General features: G+C 45.7%; 1 pseudogene; it reads right to left on the bottom strand.

Annotated features, from left to right (window-relative positions):
* Positions 1-1,393: 1,393 nt before the first annotated feature.
* On the bottom strand, positions 1,394-6,413 carry LOC124080574 (transcription factor AP-2 gamma-like; annotated as a pseudogene).
* Positions 6,414-20,551: the final 14,138 nt, after the last annotated feature.

The raw sequence follows: 20,551 nt of genomic DNA, 5'->3' as shown, positions 1-20,551 counted from the left end.
ACCCACACTAACTATAATGCACGTTCACTATAGAGTTCAGCCCCACACGAATGAGATGCCAAGTTATTGGTTTCTGAACAGAGAGCTCCAATTAAATAGTGTTTTCCCAACCAAGAACAAAGCCCTGAATTCTCTTAATTCTTCATATCCTGTGTACAGATGAATAAAATCTAAAGACATCTTATAGATCACCCCACCACCATTAAAAGTTGATAATAAAGTCAAAACCCCTTTCTCAAAAAGTCGCCAAGTGCATCAGTATTTTCAGACCCCATTAAATTATGCATAAATAAAATCTGTACACTCAACACACTGTTTCTCAAAATACAAAGCCTCCAGGGGGACTTGGGAGTGGCAGGTGGCAGCAAATGCTTCATGTCCACCCTTTTCAAGTTTACTCAAAAAAATCAAGATCTGAAATGAATGTGCAAATAAAGCTTCAGTACCTTACCTGTCATTTCAAAGAGTCGCCCATGTGAAGAGTTAATTTTCATAAGGTAAAAAAAGAGACAGAGACAAGAAAAGACAAATGAAATTGTCAGCAGGCATTGTTTCTATAAGTTTCCTACAACCAGAAGGCCCCTCTGAGCACGGGGTTTGCACCCACCCACCACCTGCTAACTAGCTGCTGTGCATGTGGTACTTTCGCCTCCTCTTGGAGGGCACAATCGCTGAGGAAGGTAGATAAAGACTGATCTCTCTCTCTCTCTCTCTCTCTCTTTTTTATTTTATTTTTTTGAATACTGGGGATTGAACTCAGAGGCCCTTGACCATAAGTCACACCCCCAGCCCTATCTTGTATTTTATTTAGAGGCAGGGTCTCACTGAGCTGCTTAATATCTCCCTGTTGCTGAGGCTGGCTTTGAACTCGTGATCTTCCTGCGTCAGCCTCCCAAGCTGCTGGGATCACAGGCGTGCACTCCTGCACCTGGCTGATAAAGACTGATTTTTGAAAAAAAAATATTTAGTGGTCATAAAACCCAGCTATATTTTAACACTGAATAAAATAAGTGATTGCTGATCTGAATCACATCAATCCAACATTTCAGCAGCTGGGCACATGGATTTGTGTCAGCCGGGGGAACTTAATGAAAAGGTTCTAAAACTCCTAGTACCACTTTCAGAGGAAGGAGGGATGGGAATCCAAAAATAAATGCTCAATAAGAAACAAAAGCCAGTACTTGTCACCTTGGAATCGTGCCCAAACTCAGACATCCAAGGCTGGAGAAGCCCAGGGATCCAGGAGGGAGGTCAAGGTCGTTCAAGCCTGGGGAGTCAGAGGTCTTTGTGGATAGGTGGCTAAGGGAGGTTGGAAGCTCTTCCCCCAGCAGGAGCCCTTCCAGTCTGTCCCGGGGACGAAGGATTCCTGGTCCTTTCCCTTCCTGCCCTCTGTTCACCCCATCTTACTTCCCGTGCTTCTCATTTTCTCCAGTGTCTTATTAGAATCTGCTGGACTCTGGTCTCCAGGTTCATGTTGGATTTGTCTATGACAATCAGGGCTTCTTTGATAGAGTTCTGCACCACAGACACAGTGTCGCAGATGGCCTGGCTGCCAAACCCGTGGGTAATCAGGCTGAAATGAGACAAGCAGTTCTGTATGTTCATTTCCAAGACTGGGAGGGCCTGTTGCTCCGGTCGGGTGTTTGGTCTTGACTGAGGAGGTCTGTGAATTCTTGGCACCCTTGCCTAGGGAGCAGCTTCGCTTTCCACTAAGAATGTCAGGAGGGTCACAGGAGTGGCTTCCCGTCTCCCAGTCTCCCAGACAGAAGATTCAGCCCAATCTTGTCCAACTTCTCCCACAGTGATCAGCTTCCATTTTTGGACCTGGCTCTTCTGACAACACTTCCCAGCAATGAGGCATTTAAGCATTCAGGTGGTGACAATCGCCTCTGCACTTCAGCCACTGTCACTTTATATTTGGACGTGGAGCTGAAGAGGGACAGTCTTCTGGGAACCCAGCCGAAGACCTTGCTGAGATTCATCATGGCTCCCACCAGCTCCTTCTGACAGGGGAGCCTCAGGGGGCTCTTAGTCATGGAAATGGGACCTTTGCGGATTACAGTCTGATCAGGCACAAGCAGGTGTTGGTTATTGACATTCTGTACCTCTTCCATCTGGTGGGCCATGTGGTGGAGACCAAAGTTCTCGGCCAGGCCTTCGGCATCCAGGGCATGCACCTGGGGCAGGAGCAGGTCCCAGCCGTGGTAGGCACCCCTGTGGGCACCCACGACACCTCCAGCCCAGAGAGGTGGGAAGGCCGGGCCCCCTCCTGGCTCTGGGGGCCAGGTCAGGCCTTCTTCAATGTCACCTTCCTAATCCTCCCTAGAGTTTTGACTATTTCTTGACAAAACTACTCAGGATAAATATCCGTATTCCTCAGAACTGAATGCCACGGAGGACTGAGGTTCAGGGGTTCACTAATGCATCGGTGACCTTTCCTGTCCACTGCACCTGCCTTGCAGGGAGGCAGACAGCAGCCGTCTGGGGTCCTCTCCTTCCCTTGGCTCCCGTAGGGGTGCGCTGCCATGAGCACGGCCTTGCGTGGGTCACAACCTCTCCTGTGCTTACTCCGGCACCAGCAGAGTCCAGGTGGGCAAGGCAGCAGTTGTCATGGAAATGCCTCTATCTTCTCACTGAAGTGACAACGAAGACAACAATGTTGAGAAAAAACAACACCCTCCCCCAGCATCTCAAAAAACTTGAGAGAAAAGATATTGCCCTAACCTGATTTTGAAGACCTATCTTAATATAGGAATCAGACAAAGAGATTCTCTGTCAATAATATCTTTTTATACACTTTCCTGGAACTTCTGGCCAATGCAAAATTTTGTGAAGTCGAGGGGGGAAAAAAAAAGCACCTTAACTGTTGAAAGTAAGAGAGAACTGTTCTTGGTTTTAGGTAATGGAATCACAAATATAGAAAAGGAGAAGAATCAACAGAAAAACTTTTGGGATCTGTAATGGGGCTTGTAAAGTGGTCCTAAAAGTCACAGGGTGCTGTATGGTTCTGATTCAGTACAGGGTGGTACTAAAAAGAAACCTAAGTTTGACTCCAGAAAACTTGAAGAGTAATGCAGATGTTTATCGTAAGCTTTCTTAAAGGGGTTGTCAAGTCCCACAGGTTTTATGTACCAAATTCTCCAGAAATTCTCTCTTGACACTTTCTCCTCTCTCTAAAGCTCCATACTCATGGCTGTGGCTAATCCGCTGCTGCATCTCTGTTCAGGGGGTTCCTTTGTGCCTGCCATCTGTGCTCCTACCTACCCATTGTCCTTCACCTTGTGGATCCCACTGCCCTGAGTCTGAGGAGGAACCCCAGTGATTCCTGGCTGTGCCCACACCCACCCAGAGAGAAGGACTGAGGTCCTGAAGAGCAGGGATCATCTTTACCCCTGATGGCCTTTTCTTGTGAATAATCACTTACTGGGCACATTGGTAGCCAATATTTTCTCTGTCCTGATGCACAAGACAAATATAAAAAGCTGAGAATGTTCTTATGTACCCACACCAACCAGTTTGAAGATCAGTGCAAGTGAAAAAATAATCTGCCTCTGGATAATTCTCAGTGAGAATCGTGTGGGACTTTCACAAAGAAAACCACAAAGTTGTTAGTTTTGTGTAAGAGAAGATTTGAATAAATGGACGGATAGAATGTGTTCTGGGTTTGGAAAAAGGAACAATGAAAGATGCTAGTTTTTCCTGAATTAATCTATCGATCTAGGGAAAAAAAGGTAATTAAGCTCTCAATGGAAACTTTTGGTAATTTGACCAAAACAGCTTTACATCATTATCTGGAAGAATAACAAGTTAAAAATAACTAAGAAATTTCTGCAAGAACAAGAAGACAGGATTTCCTTTAACATATATGCTCAAATGTATTTTAAAGCCACAGCAACCGTACAGCGTGGCAGTGGCTCAAGACCCAGCCAGCAGCAATGACATGTAGTACTGAGGACTCTGAAGCCAGTCTCACCAGGTACAAAAGCAATAAGAAACAAAAAGAAGCACCACAAATATCTGGGGAACGGTTGGATTAATAAATGCTATTGAGCACATTGACTCCTTGGGAGATAGTCGTTTTAGAGCTTTGCCTCTTTCTTGAGTAAATTCCAGATAAATTAGAGCATTGAACAGGAAAAAAAATCCCATCATGATAGACAAAAACAGGTGGATAGCTAAATGATCTCAGAGTGAGTCATACCTACCTAAGCTTAAAAGCAATCGAAGAAATCACAAAGGAAATGTCAGTAGAATTGCTTACACAAAACTTCTAAACATGTACTTGAAAAAAGAAAATACAAAATTAAAAAGGTAAATGACAAATTGGGAAAAATATTTGCAGCAGATATGGCAAAAGGTTAATACCCTTAATATATAAAGAGCTCTTGCAAAGCTTAAAGAAAAAGATTGATATCCCAGCTAAAAAGTTGGCAAAAACATTAAAATAAGACATATAAATGAATATCACATGAGAAAATGTCTGATTTTTCTGTTAGCCCAAAGGAATGCAAAATAAAACAGTGACAAGATCCCATTTCACTTTTCCAATCCTTAAGATTGATGATGATGGTGGTGATGATGGTCTGTTAAGAGCTGTAGGATTCAATTCTATTTTAACCTCATAGTTAAAAGTCACAGTCATCTCATAGTGTGTCTGAGTTAGGGCTGGGCTCAGAAGGCCCTTGGGCCCGGCTACTGATCATGGACAGATGAATGGACCAATGGAAGGCTGAGTAACTATGTTGGCATTTGACAGCAGGGGTACTCATGCATTTTTTTTCCACTTCTGAATCCCCAGTTTGCAGAGTAGGGTCTGACATCTAGTGGGTACTCAGTACCTGTTGACTGAATGAAGAATGGAATGGTGACACAGGTTGACGGACAGGCTGCCTGCAAAACAGGCTGGTTGGCCAACTTGAGATGGTATCCCCAAGCTGGGGCTTGGAACTCTTGCTCTGGACAAGCCGGGGTGGTGAGTCCAGGAGGCTGAGCCTGGATCCATGCTGCCTGTTTTACCTGCATTCTTTTATTCGAACCTCACTTTTATCATGGGAAGCTGTGGCTGGGGTTGTGGCTTAGTGGTAGAGAGCTTGCCTAAGCAAGCACATGGCCCTGGGTTCCATTCGTGGCACCACAAAACAAAAAAACAAAACAAAACAAAAATCAAAATCCTGGGAAGCTAAGATCATCCTCATTCTAAAAGCAATGACTTCAGGTGAGGGGAAGAATTTGCCCCAAGATGACACATCTTTTAAGTAGAGGAGCCAGGATTTGAAACAGCGTTTGATTCCTAAGCCCTTGACCTTGAAGCTATATTCTCACAGTGTTTCTCTCCCTAAACTTCTCTCTGTAGTATAAAGAATCCACTTTTGCTGTGTGTGCATCTTGGGAGGAGTCAGGCTTTGCCCCTAAATCATAGCTGGGATATGAATGTTGTGCTGGGAATGGGCCATTGGCATGGTGACGGATCCCCACCGTCCATCATGTCCCTGCCGCACCCTGACACGCAGTGCTGGAGTGTAATCAGAGTGATGGTGTTCTGATCTATGAGGGGTGTTCATCATCCCAGGGCTGGTACCTTGACAGATTACCTTAGCTTGCTGTCAGGGGGACGGCCCCTTAATGTATTTCTGTAATTCATCACCCACTGCCGGTAGCCAGGGAGCTAAGAGCACTTTCTGGGAGTCTCCCTGAGTTCTCTGTCTCTTAAAAATTCACGCCTGGAAGTTGGTGAGTGCCTGGAGAGAGACCCTGAGAGAGGAAGGCAGAGACAGAGAGACGGGGGAGCGGAGGGTAGGGAAGAAGAGAGAGGCAGGAAGAGAGACGAAAAGGAAGAGATTGGGAAAAAGGAAAGAGATAAGAAAACAGTGGGGAAAAGAGAGGAGAGGGAAGAGGTGGGGTGGAAGGAGGAGTAAAAAGATGGTAGACAGGGAAGAGAGGAGAGAGGGAAGGATCCGGGAGGCAGGAAGAAGGAGAAAGAATGGAGGCTCAGGCAAGAGACCGAGAACAACACGGGGGAGTGGGCAGGCAACCTGGGCAGCCCAGCTCTGGGGCCAGTGCAGATCATGGAGGCCTTGTTCCCCAGGGGCTTCAGGGATATGGTGGAAGGTGGGGTTGCTGGAAGGGTGTGGGCCAGGGGTACAAACCCCTCTGTCTCTCCACAGAGGCAGTGGGCTCTGTGGTCAACTGAGTCCCCTCTCCTTCTGCGTTCCTGGTGACAGAGGCCGCTGGGGCGGGAAGGATCCTCCACGCTGCCTCACCAACCCCCAGCACTCCTCTGTCCTGCTGCTCATGGGACATTTTTACTCCGACAGCTCCACAGCACTCACCTGCCACCCTTTAGCCTTCTCCATGCGTTGAAGAACCTCATGGTCTCCACTGTCCCCAGCTACACAGTCATCTTGTCTCGTCATTCTCTCCAGGGGCCATATACAGGTCCCTCTGTTATGAGGAGCAGCTCATCCTCTTGGCTGCAGTCCTGATCTAGGTCCCCTAGAAAGCACAGGGGAGCCTGGAGGCTGGCCCAGCAAGCAGGTGGGTTCCTCTTGGAAGCTGGGGCTGGAGCACACCTGAGTTGTTTTGGTTGCTGTTCATGACTTTGGCCCTTGGTCCATGCATGCTCTAAATGGGGTTTAAGGAAAAAGTATAACAGGAAAATAGCAACATGAGTAGCCAGGAAGGTTCCAAAGAGACTATTTCAGAGGAAAAATGGAAGTCAGACAATTGGTGCAAGAATGAGCCTAGAAATGGAGGGTGTGAACCGTGGCACCACTTTCATGTGGTGCCTGGCACGTGCTCTGAACTGGTCACTGCTGCTGAAGGGCCCTGCTTGGCTCAGAGGGTCAAGGCTGAACCCCTGTAGTTGGCCTTCAGGGCCCTGGCCTCAACACTCTGTTCTTGTCCTCATTCTAATTGGTCCCTACACTGACCCCATTTATAGCAGCCAGATCCCCCTGCCTGCTACTCCTGGTGTTAGGGCATTTTCTGTGGTGCTGTTCCCTGTTTCTCCCTACCTCAAGTCTGTCTTTTTTCCATCTCCTCTGTGAGCCTTCTCTGTCCTCTTGTTATTGCTGAATATGTCCCTCATTGATTTGACCACACACCTGTCCTGGGCCAACTTGTGTGTGTGCCTGTGAGTCTGATCTCATTAGCTGGACTCCAAGCTCTTTGAGGGTAGGAACCATGTCTTCTACTTCTCTGTAACCCAAACAGTGGGGATAGAATAGAGCCCTTCTTAATGAACAAAAAGTAAAGAAGTACATTCACAGTTCCCACATGTACGGGGTTCTGCATCCAAGGGTCCACCAACTGCAGATTGAAAGTATTCAGAAGAAATTGCATCACTACTGCACATGTACAGACTTGTTCCTTGTCCATATTCCCTAAATGGTGCAGTATAATAACTATTTAGTAGCAATTACATTGTATTAGGGATTTTAAGTCATCTGGAGATGATTTAAAGCATTCAGGAGGATATGCATAAATTTAATAGAAATATCTGACATTTTATGTACAATACTTGAGCATCCGCAGATTTTGGTATCCAAGGGGGCTAGGAGTGTCCTGAGACAAATCTTTCATAGATACCAAGGGACAACTATAGTTGTAAGAGTTAAAAGGAAAGAGACTGGGATAAACTGGGAAGTGGAGATGGGAAGGGTGAGGTACAGTGGCCCTGGCAGGCTACCGACCAATGGGACAACCCTGGACAAATCTTCATTGCTGATATAGTTCCCCCATATGGAAACTTAAGGAATTAGATGAGATCTATGACCTGTACTATGCTTTTTCTTAAATTAATATTTTAGTTTAAATTAATATTTTTGTAAATTCCCATGTAATTTTAGGAAACGATATAAAGAGATCTTATAAACAATCTACCTAGTTTTCCCCAGTTATAGAAACTTGCAAAATTATAGCTCACTGTCACAACTGGGATCTCAGCACTACACCGTGACAGAACATTTCCAGAACCACAAGAACCATTCATCCCTCCCTTTCATACACATCACAACAGCCCATCTTTGACCCCTGCTGACCACTAATCAATCCTTTCTCTATTTGCATAATTTTGTCACTGTGAGAATGTTATGTAAATAGAATCATATGGGTTAGACTTTTGTGGTGCCTTTCCCCCTACTCACCATAATTCTCTTGAGATGCATGTAGGATGTCATATATATCAAGAATATGTTCTTTTTTATTGCTGTGTAGTGTTCCATGGTTCCAACATACTGAACAGTGTGTAACCGTTCACTGCTGAAGGACATCTGGGTTGTTTCCAGTTTTGGGTTAACATAAATAAAGCGATTATAAACATTCCTGCACAGTTTTTTTGTGTGAAAATAAGTTTTCATGTTTCTGGGATAAATGCCCAGGAGTGAGATTGCTGAATCCTATGGTGGATGCATGTTTAATGTTGAAGGAAACTGCCAACTTGTTTTCCATAGTGGCTGTGCCATTTTACATTCCCAAAGCAATGGATGAGCAAAGCAGTTTCTCTGCACGCTTCCCAGTGTCTGGTGCTGTCGATATTTTTTCACTGTGTTTTATGATGGGTCCATAAGTAGCATCTTTGTGCATTAGGGAAATTTGCATGTCCCTAATGCCTAATGATGTTGAACATCTTTGCCTGTGCTTATTTGCCATCTGTATATCTTATTTGATGAACTATCTCTTCATGTCTTGTCTATTTTTAAATTGGTTTGCTCTTTTCTTTTTATTACAGTTGAGTTCTGAAAGTTCTTTATACATTCTTTATATTACTAGTCCTGTATTGATACTACTAGTCCTGCACAGTTGTCAACTAGTGTCCTCTGCTGACATTTTCTGCCATTCTATACCTGTTTTTTTTTTTCATTCTTCTAACAGGGTTTTTCCACAGAACTCAAAATTTTAAATTTTGACGAAGTTCAATTTATCAATTTTCCTTTTGTGGATCATGCTTTAGGAATCAAATCTAAGAACTCTTTGCTTAGCCTTAGATCCCAAGGATGCTCTCTTATTTCTTTTCTAGAAGTTTTAGAATTTTGCATTTTCCATTTTGAATTCATAGATACTAAGGCTCATTTGGAGGGGAGTGTCCCTGGATGGATACCCAATTGTTCTATCACTATTTGTGGAAAAGGTTATTTTTATTTCATCCAGTTATCTCTGCACCTATGTCAAATATCAATTGGCACTTTGGTCTCTTTTGGGGTCCTCTGTTCTGTTCTATTGCCTGTCCATCAGCCATTGTTAATTTTTTTTAAAAAATATATTTTTTTGTAGTTGTAGATGGATACAATACCTTTATTTTATTTATTTATCTTTATGTGGTGCTGAGGATCAGGGCCTCACATGTGCTAGGCAAGTGTTCTATCATGAGCTACAGTCCCAGCCCCTGTCACACAATTTGGATCACAGTGGGCACATAAGTCTTGTGATCTGCTAAGTTGATTTCCCCTACTTCTTCTTCTTCTTTTTTTTTTAAAAAATTGTTTTAGCTTCATTAGTTCTTTGCTTTTTCATATAAGTGTTACAATAGTACTGTGTTAAGCCTGGATCTCAATTTGGAAGAGTTGGCACTTCTGCTGGGTTGAACCTTCCTATCCACAGTAAGTCTCTCCGTTTATTTAGGTCTTGATGTCTCTGATTGGCATTGTAGTTCTCAGCATACAACTCCTATATATGTGTTATTGACTTTGATATAGTTTGAATCTCAAATGCCCCCAGACATCCATGTGTGGAAGGTTTGGTTTCCTGTCCATGGTGCTGTTGGGAGAAGATGGAAACCCCAGTAGGTGAGGCCTAGTGGAGGGAAGTTAGGTTATTGGTGTGTGCACTTGGAGGGGATATTTGCACCTTGGCCCCTTCCTTTCTCTCTTTGCTTCCCTGCTGCCCCGAGGTGAGAAGCTTCCTCTACCACATGCTCTCCACGGTCGTGCACGGCCGCTCCACAGCTGCAAAGGAAGGGGCCAAGTGAGTATGGATTGGAATCTGAGACCATGAGTCAAAATAAAATTTTCTTTCTTATAAATGCAATTATCTCAGATTTTTGTTACAGAAACAGAAAGTTGACTAGTACAGCTTTGTACCCTAAGTGTCTTTTTTTTTTTGAGCAATGGTATTATTTGGTACTATATTTTCAAATTTGGTATTCATGTGTTCATTGTTAGTATATAGAAATGCAATTGGATTTTGTATATTTTTCTTGTATCCTGTGATTAGCTCTAAGACGTTTTTGTTTGTTTTGGTTTTTGTTTTGTTTTTGTAGCTGTTTTAGGATTTTATATGTACACAGCCATGTTTTTCTGTCATAGAGACAGTTTTTTCTTTCTAATATGTATGGCTTTTACTGCCTTTTCTTGCCATATTGTATTGGCTAAAAACTTACAGCACTATGTTGAATAAGAGATGTGAGAGTGGACTACTGTGCCTGTTCTTGGTCTTAGAGGGAAAACATTTAATCTTTCCCCATTAAGTGGAATGTTAGCTAGAGATATTTTGTGGAAGCTTTTTTATCAAGTGGACAAAGTTGTTCCTTTATTCTTTTTCTTTGTGAGAATTTTCATCATAGAGTGTTACTGAATTCGGTCAAATTTTTGCATCAGTCGATATGATCTTGTGATTTTTTTAAAAAAAACTCACTGGTTAATTACATTGATTAATGTTTAAATACTTAACTATGTGCATCTCTGAGATAAACCCCACTTGTTGATGGTTAAAACTCTTTGTATATATTGCTGAATTCTGTTTGCTAATATTTTGTTGAGGATTTTTGCATCTCTATTCATCAGGAATAATGGTATCTTTGTATGGTTTTGGTATGAAGCCAATATAAGCTTAATAAAGAATTGGGAAGTTCTCTCTTTATTTTTTGGAGGGTGTATATGGCATTGGTGTCAATTCTTGTTTAAACATTTGCTGGAATTCACCTGTGAAACCATTTGGGCTTGGAGCATTCTTTTTGGGAATTAAAGAAATATGAATTCAGTTTGCTTGAAGCATAGCTATAAGACTATTGTTTCAATCATCAAATATAAATAATATAACCCAATAATAGAAGAGAGATATATTGTTTTTACCCATGTTTTTGCTTAAAATGTTTGTTATTTCTCTCTGTTATTCCAAGTTTCCTTCTTTTTTATTTAGAGTAATTTCTTAAGTATTCACTTAGGGTAGGGGGTGTTGTAAACTAATTCTCTTACTTTTCCTTCTCTGTATATGCCACAGTCTGGCTGGGCACAAATGCCGCAGTCTGGCTGGGCACACAATCACGAGCCACCACACAGCTTGTAGATTCAAACAGCAACTCTTTATTCCCGAACTCACACCAGCCGTCTACAATCACGTTCTGGGGAAATCCACGTTCTCTGCCCAAATCCACGTTCTCTGCCCAAATCCACCACCACTGGGCTTCTATCTCCAAAATATATTGTCTGAATCCCGTGAGAACTCAAGGGGAACTCAGGCAGCAGGATACGCCCTATTCCCAGCAGGAATAATCTTAAACCTTAAACCTGGAACCTAAACCGGGAACGCCCTAAACACGACTATCTTAAAACCGGGAACACCCTAATCTGCCTTGGTCCTTGAGCAAGGTCAAGTACATTCAATGTCACTGCAACATGGGGTACGCTGGCAAGGAAATTGTCATACTTACTTGGCTAATGGCTCCCAGCATGTATAGGTATAGAATTTTGAGTTGACCCTTCTTTCCTCCAGCTCTTGAGAAATATTGGACCACTTCTGGCTGTCTGGGTTTCTGATGAAAAAAAAAAACCCACTGTCATTTGAATAGTTTTCCCTCTACAGGGAAGGCATCATTTTTCTCTGGATGCTTTTAAGATTTATTTGTTTATTTATTTATTTGGCTTTAGTTTCCAGAGTTCCTGGTGTGAGTTTCAGTGGCTTTATCCTGTTTAGGGTACATTAAGATTTGGAAAGTTTTCAGTCATTAATTCTACTATTTTTTAAATCCTCCCTCTTTTCTCTTCTTCTGGGACCCCAATGACAAGAAATTAGATCTTTTGGCATAGTGCCATAGATCTCTGAGGATGTGTTCATTTTTTTAGACTATTTTCCTCCTAGCTTTTCAGAGTGGGTAATTGCTATTTTTATATGTTCAAGTTCCTACTCACTGAGCTTTTTATTTTGGTCATTGTATTTTTCAGTTCTAAAATTCCCACTTGTTTCTTGTTTATATATTCTCTTTCTTTGCCCAGCTTTCTATGTTCTCATTTTTTCCCCAAGCATTTTCATAATTGCTATTGAAGTATTTTTATCGTGGCTGCTTCACAATCTTTGTCAGATAATTTTTACATCTGTTATTTCAGCACTGGCGTCTCTTAATTGTCTTTTTTTCATTCAGTTTGAGGTCTTTCTTCTTGGAGTGATGAGTTACCTTTAAAAATAAAACCTGGGTATTTTTACATTATATATGAGATTCTGGATCTTATTTCAAGCCTTCTGGTGTAGCTGGCTTTTCCTGGACTCTGCCCCAGCTGGGGGTGGCTGGGGGAGTACTGCCTGTGAATGCCAGGTGGAAGTTCGCGCCCAGGTTCGCCATTCAGCCCCATTGGTATGGAATGTCAGTTGCTGTGATAGTACCCATGACATTGGTCTGTAATTTCTCTTTACTGCTGGGTGAGGATGGAGTTCCAGCAGTCTCCACTGATAGCTTGTTACTGATGAATAATGATAAAAGTCTTGACTCCCTATCAGGTCTCCTCTAAATACCACTGAGTAGGGGGGGAGTACCTCATTGCTACCTGGTGGGCCGAGGGTTGAAGCTCCCCATTGGACCTTGGCTGGCATGGGTGGGGATGGGGCCACAGTATTTTTCTGTGGTGTTTGGCTGGAATAAAGCAGCTTAAAAAATTTTCTGTCTTGCTAGGTTGCCCCTTGACTTGTCCTTTGGCTAGAGAGAGCAGGCTTTGGTCGGGCCATTCTTTATCTGTACCAGTTGGAGTTTCTAGGTTGTTGACTTCTGGAGCTTCAAGTCTGAGTTGCACAGAATACAAAGAAAATCCAAAGGGCTCATCATCGTGCAGTTCCTTGGGTCCTGAGGTCTCTGGCTTATTTGCCTTCTGTCCACTTTTCAGAGCCTTCTTATGTTGGCTTGATATATCATGTCCAGAGATTTTGTTTGGGCTTGGCAAGAACAATAAGGAAAGGGTGTCTACTCCGTCTTCCTGGAGTCAGAAGTAGATCTGGCCTTTACTTTTAAGCCGTTGAACCCTTCAAAAATATTATAAGTGGAAACTCAACATTTAAGCAGAAAAATGTGTTCCAATTGAAGTGGGGCTGAGACCTGCAGCCATGTCCACTGGCCTCCTGTCTCCCAGAGTCCTGGGATTCCAAAGAATGTGGTTTGAAAACCTCAGCACAAAAGACCCCTTCTCCTTATCTTCTGGGACACATCCACGGGGAAAGAATCTAGGGGGAGGTGAGCCTTGGTGGCCTGGGGGGTGGCCCTGTCTGGCTGCCTCCAATGAGCCCCTGTCGCCCACGGGCACCACCTGCTCCACTGCGCCTCTCACTGGCCTCTTTCTCTTCCCTTTCTCACTTCCACTCTCCCTGACCGGGGCTTCCTGCAAATACGTCTCAAATGCTTTTACCCAAAACCTTATCTCAGGGTCTCTGTCTGGAGGGAACCAGACTAAGATGCGCACAGATTTAATCAATGTAATCAGCACAGTGTGGGAGAGCCACAGTGGTGAGCTGACTTGGAAATGACAAATACAAGCAATCTGTCTCCATGGCACCGTCCTCTGAGTGCATGTCCTGTCATCATTTCTGACTCCACCGAGTGGCTGCTCCCAGCAGCAGTGTCCTCTGACCTAGGCCCGCCCCTCCCACCCCCTAGCCTGCCTCTGAGATCACGCTGGTTAGGAGTAGACAATAAAATCGAGTTCAGGGATATTTGTCAATGGGATTTTGTGGTTGGTTTGTTTTGGTTTACTCTGAAGGTGCCTTTTCTTAAAGCTGTAACTGCAGAAAAGTTTCCCAGTGCTGTGGGCTGCTTCCCTCTCTTGGGCCTCAATCTCTGACAACCTACTGGAGTTTTCTTTTTCTTTTTCTCCTGTCAGAGGAACTTGCAGGCTCCCAGGGACAGCTTGCAATCAGGAATCCCCACCGCCCTGCTCTGCCGGAGAAGGGAAAGTGAGTAGGTGCCGGGGCTGAGGGACTCCCACCCTCGTGTGGTCCTGGAAATTGTAAAGCACACTCTGCAGAGCTCAGTTCCCAGTGTGAGCTGGTCGAGTCATCATTGGTCCTGTAGGTGGGTAGCAGACAGAATCCTGAGTCTTCTGAGGTTTCATCTCAGCTCTTAATTCCAAACTGTGTCTGTTAGGCTAGAATCTCAGGCTCTGGGGCAAGCTGTCCTGCAAGAGGAGATGTCAGAGGACCTTCAAGCCCTGTCAAAAACAAAACAAAACAAAACAAAAAAAACAAATGCAGACTCCAGCAGGGACAGACTTTATTTGAGAGGATTATTTCAAGGCACTGTGGTAATCAGGAAAATGTCCTGACCGTAAGTTCTGCAAGCATCTTGGAGGTCAGGCAGAAAAGGGCTCTTCTTTTTCAAGGAGTAAACAAAGCAGAAAGAACAGGCTGTGGGGAAGCTAGAGGCCTGGGTGAGGTGGTGGGAAAATGATTGATTAATGAGCATCCCCCCTGCATTGATGAGTAGGGACAAGCAGTAACTAATCATGTCTGAGGCCACAGGAATTTGGAGGGCCTGAGTCTGTTCTTGGCAGAAGTAAACCAGGGGGCATCTGTGGTCCTAAGTCATATGGAGAAGGAAGAGGGCGAGAAGGGTGAGAAGCCTGAGAGGAGGGGAGAGGTCTTTAACTGTCATCGTCTTCCAGCATCACGGACTCAAGTGAAATGCAATGTGGCCCGGCTGGTCCTGGGACCTGTACCCTAGCTGGACGAGGATGGTGGGTTTCCCCGGGAGCTGCCCTCAGTGGGTAGAAAGGCCCTGAGTTCTGGCAGGCGTGGGCCGGGCCGGGGCTGCAGGCCTGCTCCCAGCTCCCAGCTCAGTTCCACCCCCATCCCCTGTCTCCCGCTCCAGGCCGCCCCCTTCTCCGCCTGCCACACAGCTGTTTTGCCAACATCGCTGCCTGATTATCTTTCAAGTGGTTTCTTGGAGCAGATGTTCCCTGTTCCTTCCTGCATGGAAAACAAACAGGCGCTGTGTTGTCATTTGCTCTCTGGAGGAAAATCCCTTCACTGCCGCCGAGTCTTCTTGAGAGGTCGGGGATGTCTGGGAAGTCTCTGCTGGCAGCTTCTTGCCAGGAATTTGGCTCCAGATGGAGGGCAGGGGCTCCTCAGTTCTCTGAGGTGCTTGTGACCCCTTAAGGGACCGGGGAAGGGAAGCGCACGTAGAACAGAATCGAATTTTGACCTGGGTGAATCCTATCAGTAGTATTCGACCTTTGGAAACACATCAGCATCTCACCGACTTTGATTCTGAAATATCCCCGGAGGTTTGTCCCTGATTGAAAACCCCTTTTGGTTTCCAGTACCCCCACCAAGATGTTGCCGGCCTCGCTTTCTGAGGTTTGGGTTATGAAAGCCTGGGGTTTTCGGTTTCTGTTTCATGAATATGAAAGACTCCTGTGAAGTTGAACATGTCTTTTAAAATGGGCTCATTTCATCTCCTTAGCCCCTTAAGAACCAGGACTCCTGGTGGCCCAGGCTACTGCCTTAGTGGGTGGGCGTGATGCTCTGTGCCATGTCAGGAAGGGCCACCTGCCTTCCAGGCTGCTGGGCGTAAGACACTGCACCCTTAGCAAGGTGCTTCCTGGGGGTGAGGCCAGGAGGCACAGGTGGCATGATGGCCACAGCCAGGAAACTGCTCTGGGGAGGAGGGAAGGAGAGAACGTCCCTGGGGAGGGAGGAGGAGGCTTTGGAAGGCCTCACAGCACTGTCTTTCTGGGACAGAGGGGTGTCTGAGGATGCTGATCTGGATGGTGGGGAGGCAGGAAAACAGAGCCATCATGGCGTATGCGAAGGAACACCCCACCCTCCAGCCTGCTCACTTTCCTTGGCCCCACAGAAGCTGGTGCCACAAAAGATAAAATCACACATGAGAGGCTGTGGCTGTGGCTCAGCGTTAGCGCACCTGCCTGGCATGTGTGAGGCACTGGGTTCGATTCCCAGCACCGCGTATAAATAAATAAAATAAAGGTCTATCAACAACTAAAAAAATAGTCTTAAAAAAATCACATGTGAAATATGTTTGAGGGTCTGTCCACAGATTTCCCATTGATTGGGAATGTCATCCTCACTTGTCATCCATTCTGGCTTCTGTGGCCACTCCCTGGCTTTGTTGTCTGTGTCTTCCTCTGTCCCTCTCAGTCCTGCCTGAGGTTTGCATGTCGTCACATGTCACTCAGCAGCCAGACATGACTGATCACCTGGTCCCGGCTGTCCCTGCTCTCTTGGCCTATGAGACTCCTCCTGTCCTGATTGTCTCTAGATTTCTTCAGCTACTTCTGTGTCTCCTTTGATGTTGCCCATCAGCAAATACACACATCTGCAGTGGAGGGGCCTCCTCCACCCACTAGTCCCTCCTTAGACCAGTGGTCCATGCAAGTTAGAAGCATCCAGACATTCTGGGATGATTGCCAAACATACAGACCCCTGAACCCCACCCCTAGAGATCTGTTTAGTGGGCCTGATTTTGGGCATGATTGGCAAGTTTCCCACGCAGTGTTCTTCTGCACAAGTCGTCTCCGATTCCAAGTCACTGCAGAATGTTTGTATGCAATCTCCAGTTTATATCTGTCTCCATCTCAGACCCTCCTCAGAGCTCCAGGCTTGGGTCCCCAAATCAACTTGACCTCTCTAATTTGGACACCTTTCAAGCACCTGAACTTAGAATCCTCAGAACTAAACTCTCAATTTTACTCCTCCAACTGTCTCCCTTAGTCCCACCTCAGGAAACAGAAACTCCAGCCCCCAGCAGTTCCTTCCCTTCCGCCAGGGGCAGGTCCCTTCAGTGGTGTCAACCTGCAGAGAATTTCTCCATGTGGCTGCATTCCTCCTGCTCAAGGGCTACTGCCACTTGGCTCCAAGCACCTTCACTAGCCGGATGACCACAGCACATGCCTGAATGGTCTTCCTGCCCCTGCTCATTCTTTCACACCAGCTAAGAGTAAGGAGAAAACATAAGTTATGTCTGCAGCTCTCTTTAGTGGCTTCTCATTACACTTAGAATGAAATCCAAGCTTCCTAGGCCCAGTGACATCTGGCCCCTGCCCACCTCTCCCCTTCTTCCCTTGACACTCTGGGCCTTGCTCTCTGAGCTCTGTTCACACAAAACTTCTTTCAGTTCCTGAACGGGACAAACTCTTTCCTGACACTGGGCTTCTGTACATGCTGTTCCCTCTGCCCAGAATGCTCTTCCTGAGTTCTCCAAGCTTCTCCTTCTTGTCCTTATCCTTCAGATCTCGGCCTTCTTGACCTTTTTATTATTAATATTATTACTTCCATCCCATCACTCTTAGTCATGGCAACCTGATTATTGTCTTATGGTATTACACAGAAGCTCATAATTTGCAATTAGGTATGTATCAATGCTTACTAATGTCTTCTTTGTCCCGGTCACAAGATGGTATATTCTGTGAGCACAGGGACTGTATCTATTTCCCCCTTACCTAGCACAGAATAGGACCTGACCAGCGTGTTGAATGGAGGGACTTTTATTTCACCCAGTTATGCTCCCTTTGCTACAGTCCTGTGAGCCTATGGCACTGTGTCCTGTTCAGACTCGTCAAGACCTAGTCTGTCGAACCCCAATCTGCTCCATTGAGTCTCACCTCATTCTCTCCTGTTCCGTTCTCTTCGGACCAAGTCTGTTCTGCTCCACCCTGTTCCACTCTGTTCCAGCCTATTCTAGGCTGGGTCGGGTTGTCGTGTCTATGCCATCGTCATCTATTCCGTTCTATCCTGGTTTTACCATCTCACTTCTTTTGCTTCTTTTCCATTGTCTTCTAAAGGCGGGGGGGGGGTGAAAGGTAGAGAGGAGGGGGATTGATGTCTGCTCTTACTTGACCTGTGCTGGGGAGAGTCTGGTTTGGAAGGAAGGATGGCGACAGGAGAGGAAGCAGTGAATAGCCCTGAGTGTCCATGACACTGAAGACTTCAGCCTGGGAGACTACGAGGGCTGGTCAGCAGAGTGGGCTGAGTAATGGGAGACCAAAGCACATGGTGGATAGTCTCTTTCTACAGGTTGGCTTGTGCTTTGATGTTTTCTCGTGGCTTAGAAATGGCTGCTGAGACACCACCTGGCCTGCTTGGCTTCAGGACATCAGGAGAGACAGTACTTCCCATGGAGGGAGAATCCTTGAGCAAGCCTTTCTGGGCCTCAGTTCCCACATCTGTAAAATGGGGCCAACAACACCTCCCTGGATTTTATGAGGATGAATACCTTACAGTCCTGCGTAGGGGGCTGAACATGGTCTCAGCCCCATGCCTGACCATCAGAGCTGCTAAGACTCACATACTCTCCGGAACCTTGCCCCATTTTCTCCAGTTGACTCTGAGTTTACTAGGTTAGCTCTGAGCTCAGTTTTCCAACTATAAAATGAGGATAATGTGAAACAAGCATGAGGCATTACAGAATCACTGCAGAATTGTTGTTATTTTCAGATCAAAGGGACTAATTGTGCAATCAATATTTGTTGATTGACAGATTGTAGCTCCCATATGCCCACCGTAATAACACTCAGTGCAGGGCTGGGCATGTAGAAGGTGCCTAATAAATACTAATGGGCTTGACACATGTAAACAGAATTTGAAAGAGTGGGGATGTAGGTATCATCCTTTCCAGAGCCAACAGGACAGGTGGATGCTGGGGCTGGGTTGATGAAATTTGCACCAGACCTCCAAATATATTCAGAATCAGGGAATTAGGAGACCACGGAGGAGACTGCCAAAAAGAATTTATCTCGGAAGTGGAGCTTGGGGAATAGCACTAATATTTTCGGAAATTGAAACTCCAACCATGAAATTGCCTATCATTTATCATACATGGTCTCTCAAAGGGGAAACGGAAAAGCATTTAGTCTTATTGCTTTTTAAACACATGATTGCTGAGCACAGCCATCCAGGCTGCGGTTTTAAGAGATGATGTGTCTGCAAGGGTCCGACCAACAAGTCCCTCCAAACTAATGCAAGACTGCTGTCCGCAGACTCTGCTCTGTCAAGCGCACTGAGCCACACACAGTGAGGGTCCAAACCAGGCCAGGCTTCCCATGGTATGGTGCCAATTCCGGCATGCATAAAACCCTCCTGGAGTTGATGCATAATACCTCTGCCACTTTAAGAAGTCTGCCATACTTTCAGTTCCAAGCTTCCCTTTGGAAGGGCTTCCACCTCCACCTCTAGACTGCAAGTTTTTTTCTCTCTCTCCCAGACCTACAGGGACTCTCAGTCTCTTCCTGGAACTGGCTTCCAGGTCTCTGCACCTCAAATGCTCTAGGCTCCTCCAATGCAGCAGTGTGTGTTTTGGACTCCATCTCCCCTCCCAGTGCTCATCCTCCCGAGCTCTCAGGCTTGGCAAGGCCACCCTTGTTGTCTCTGCGGTTGGAATGGGCTCCCAAGCACAGTCACAGTGACCCGTGTGTATTAGGGGTCACAGCTCACACTTCTCTGTCCTGTGGCTCATCATATGGATCTTCCAATGGGGGCAGGTTCTGAAGACCCATGTAGTTGGCCTGAGGTCAGCGAGCTGGAAAGGAGTCTGGAAGACTGCCTGAGAAGCTTTTGCTCAGCGAGCGCACTGTTCTATTAGGGCTGATGTGCATTTGAAAGGGTGAGGGAGGCAGGAGCCAAAGCCCTCTCAAGCCAGCCCTTTGCTCCCAACAACCTTGTGAGGAGGACAGGAAAGGGGCTGTGACATTTTTATTATCATTTACAGATGAAGAGCCAGTGTTTGAGAGACCATGTAGCTTGTCCAAGGTCACCAGGCTGGAAGTGATGACCATGAGCTTCTCACTGGGTCTTCTGATGTCCAGCACTGTGCTCTTTAAGAAGTGCCCCAGGGCAGCAGCCAATCCAGCAGGCTGGATGAGTCCTGCATCTGCATGGCCAAGCCTGCTTCTCCAGGTCTGGGGTGGTTTCTGGGAGTGGGGGTTTATGGAGTGGCCTCCCCAGGGGTGCCATACTCTCCTGGGCTGTAGCACTGGGTCCCCACCTCTAACCAGATCTTTCCACTGCACTTGGGAGCAAATCACCAACTGCCTCCTGGAAGCCCTACAAGTACCTTCAGTGGATGTGTTTTCTTGGGAATTCCAGGTCACATCCGGAAAATCTTCATGTCTAGTCCTCATTAGCTTCACTCCAGCCACAAAACGTTCTCTCCTATTTCTTCCATCACAAATGGTTACAGAATGAATCTGTGCATTCTTTAGGTTAAGAATTGGTCTCTGCATTGCCCTCCGTGCCATTCAAGTCCTCTTGTTTGAGAATGGCTAAGGCAAGTGCCTGTTAGGATTCAGTCCTGGCCGGGCAGGGGTGGGCGGACACTGGGATCTCTGGAAATAGTAGTATTTTTCCC

The sequence above is a fragment of the Marmota monax genome, unplaced genomic scaffold (genome assembly GCF_021218885.2).
Source record: "Marmota monax isolate L192 unplaced genomic scaffold, Marmota_monax_Labrador192_F-V1.1 WCK01_AAM20220418_F8-fsc00078, whole genome shotgun sequence".
NCBI lineage: Eukaryota > Metazoa > Chordata > Mammalia > Rodentia > Sciuridae > Marmota > Marmota monax.
The sequence above is the reverse complement of the archived record's forward strand: the minus strand, read 5'-3'. Positions and strand labels throughout refer to the sequence as shown.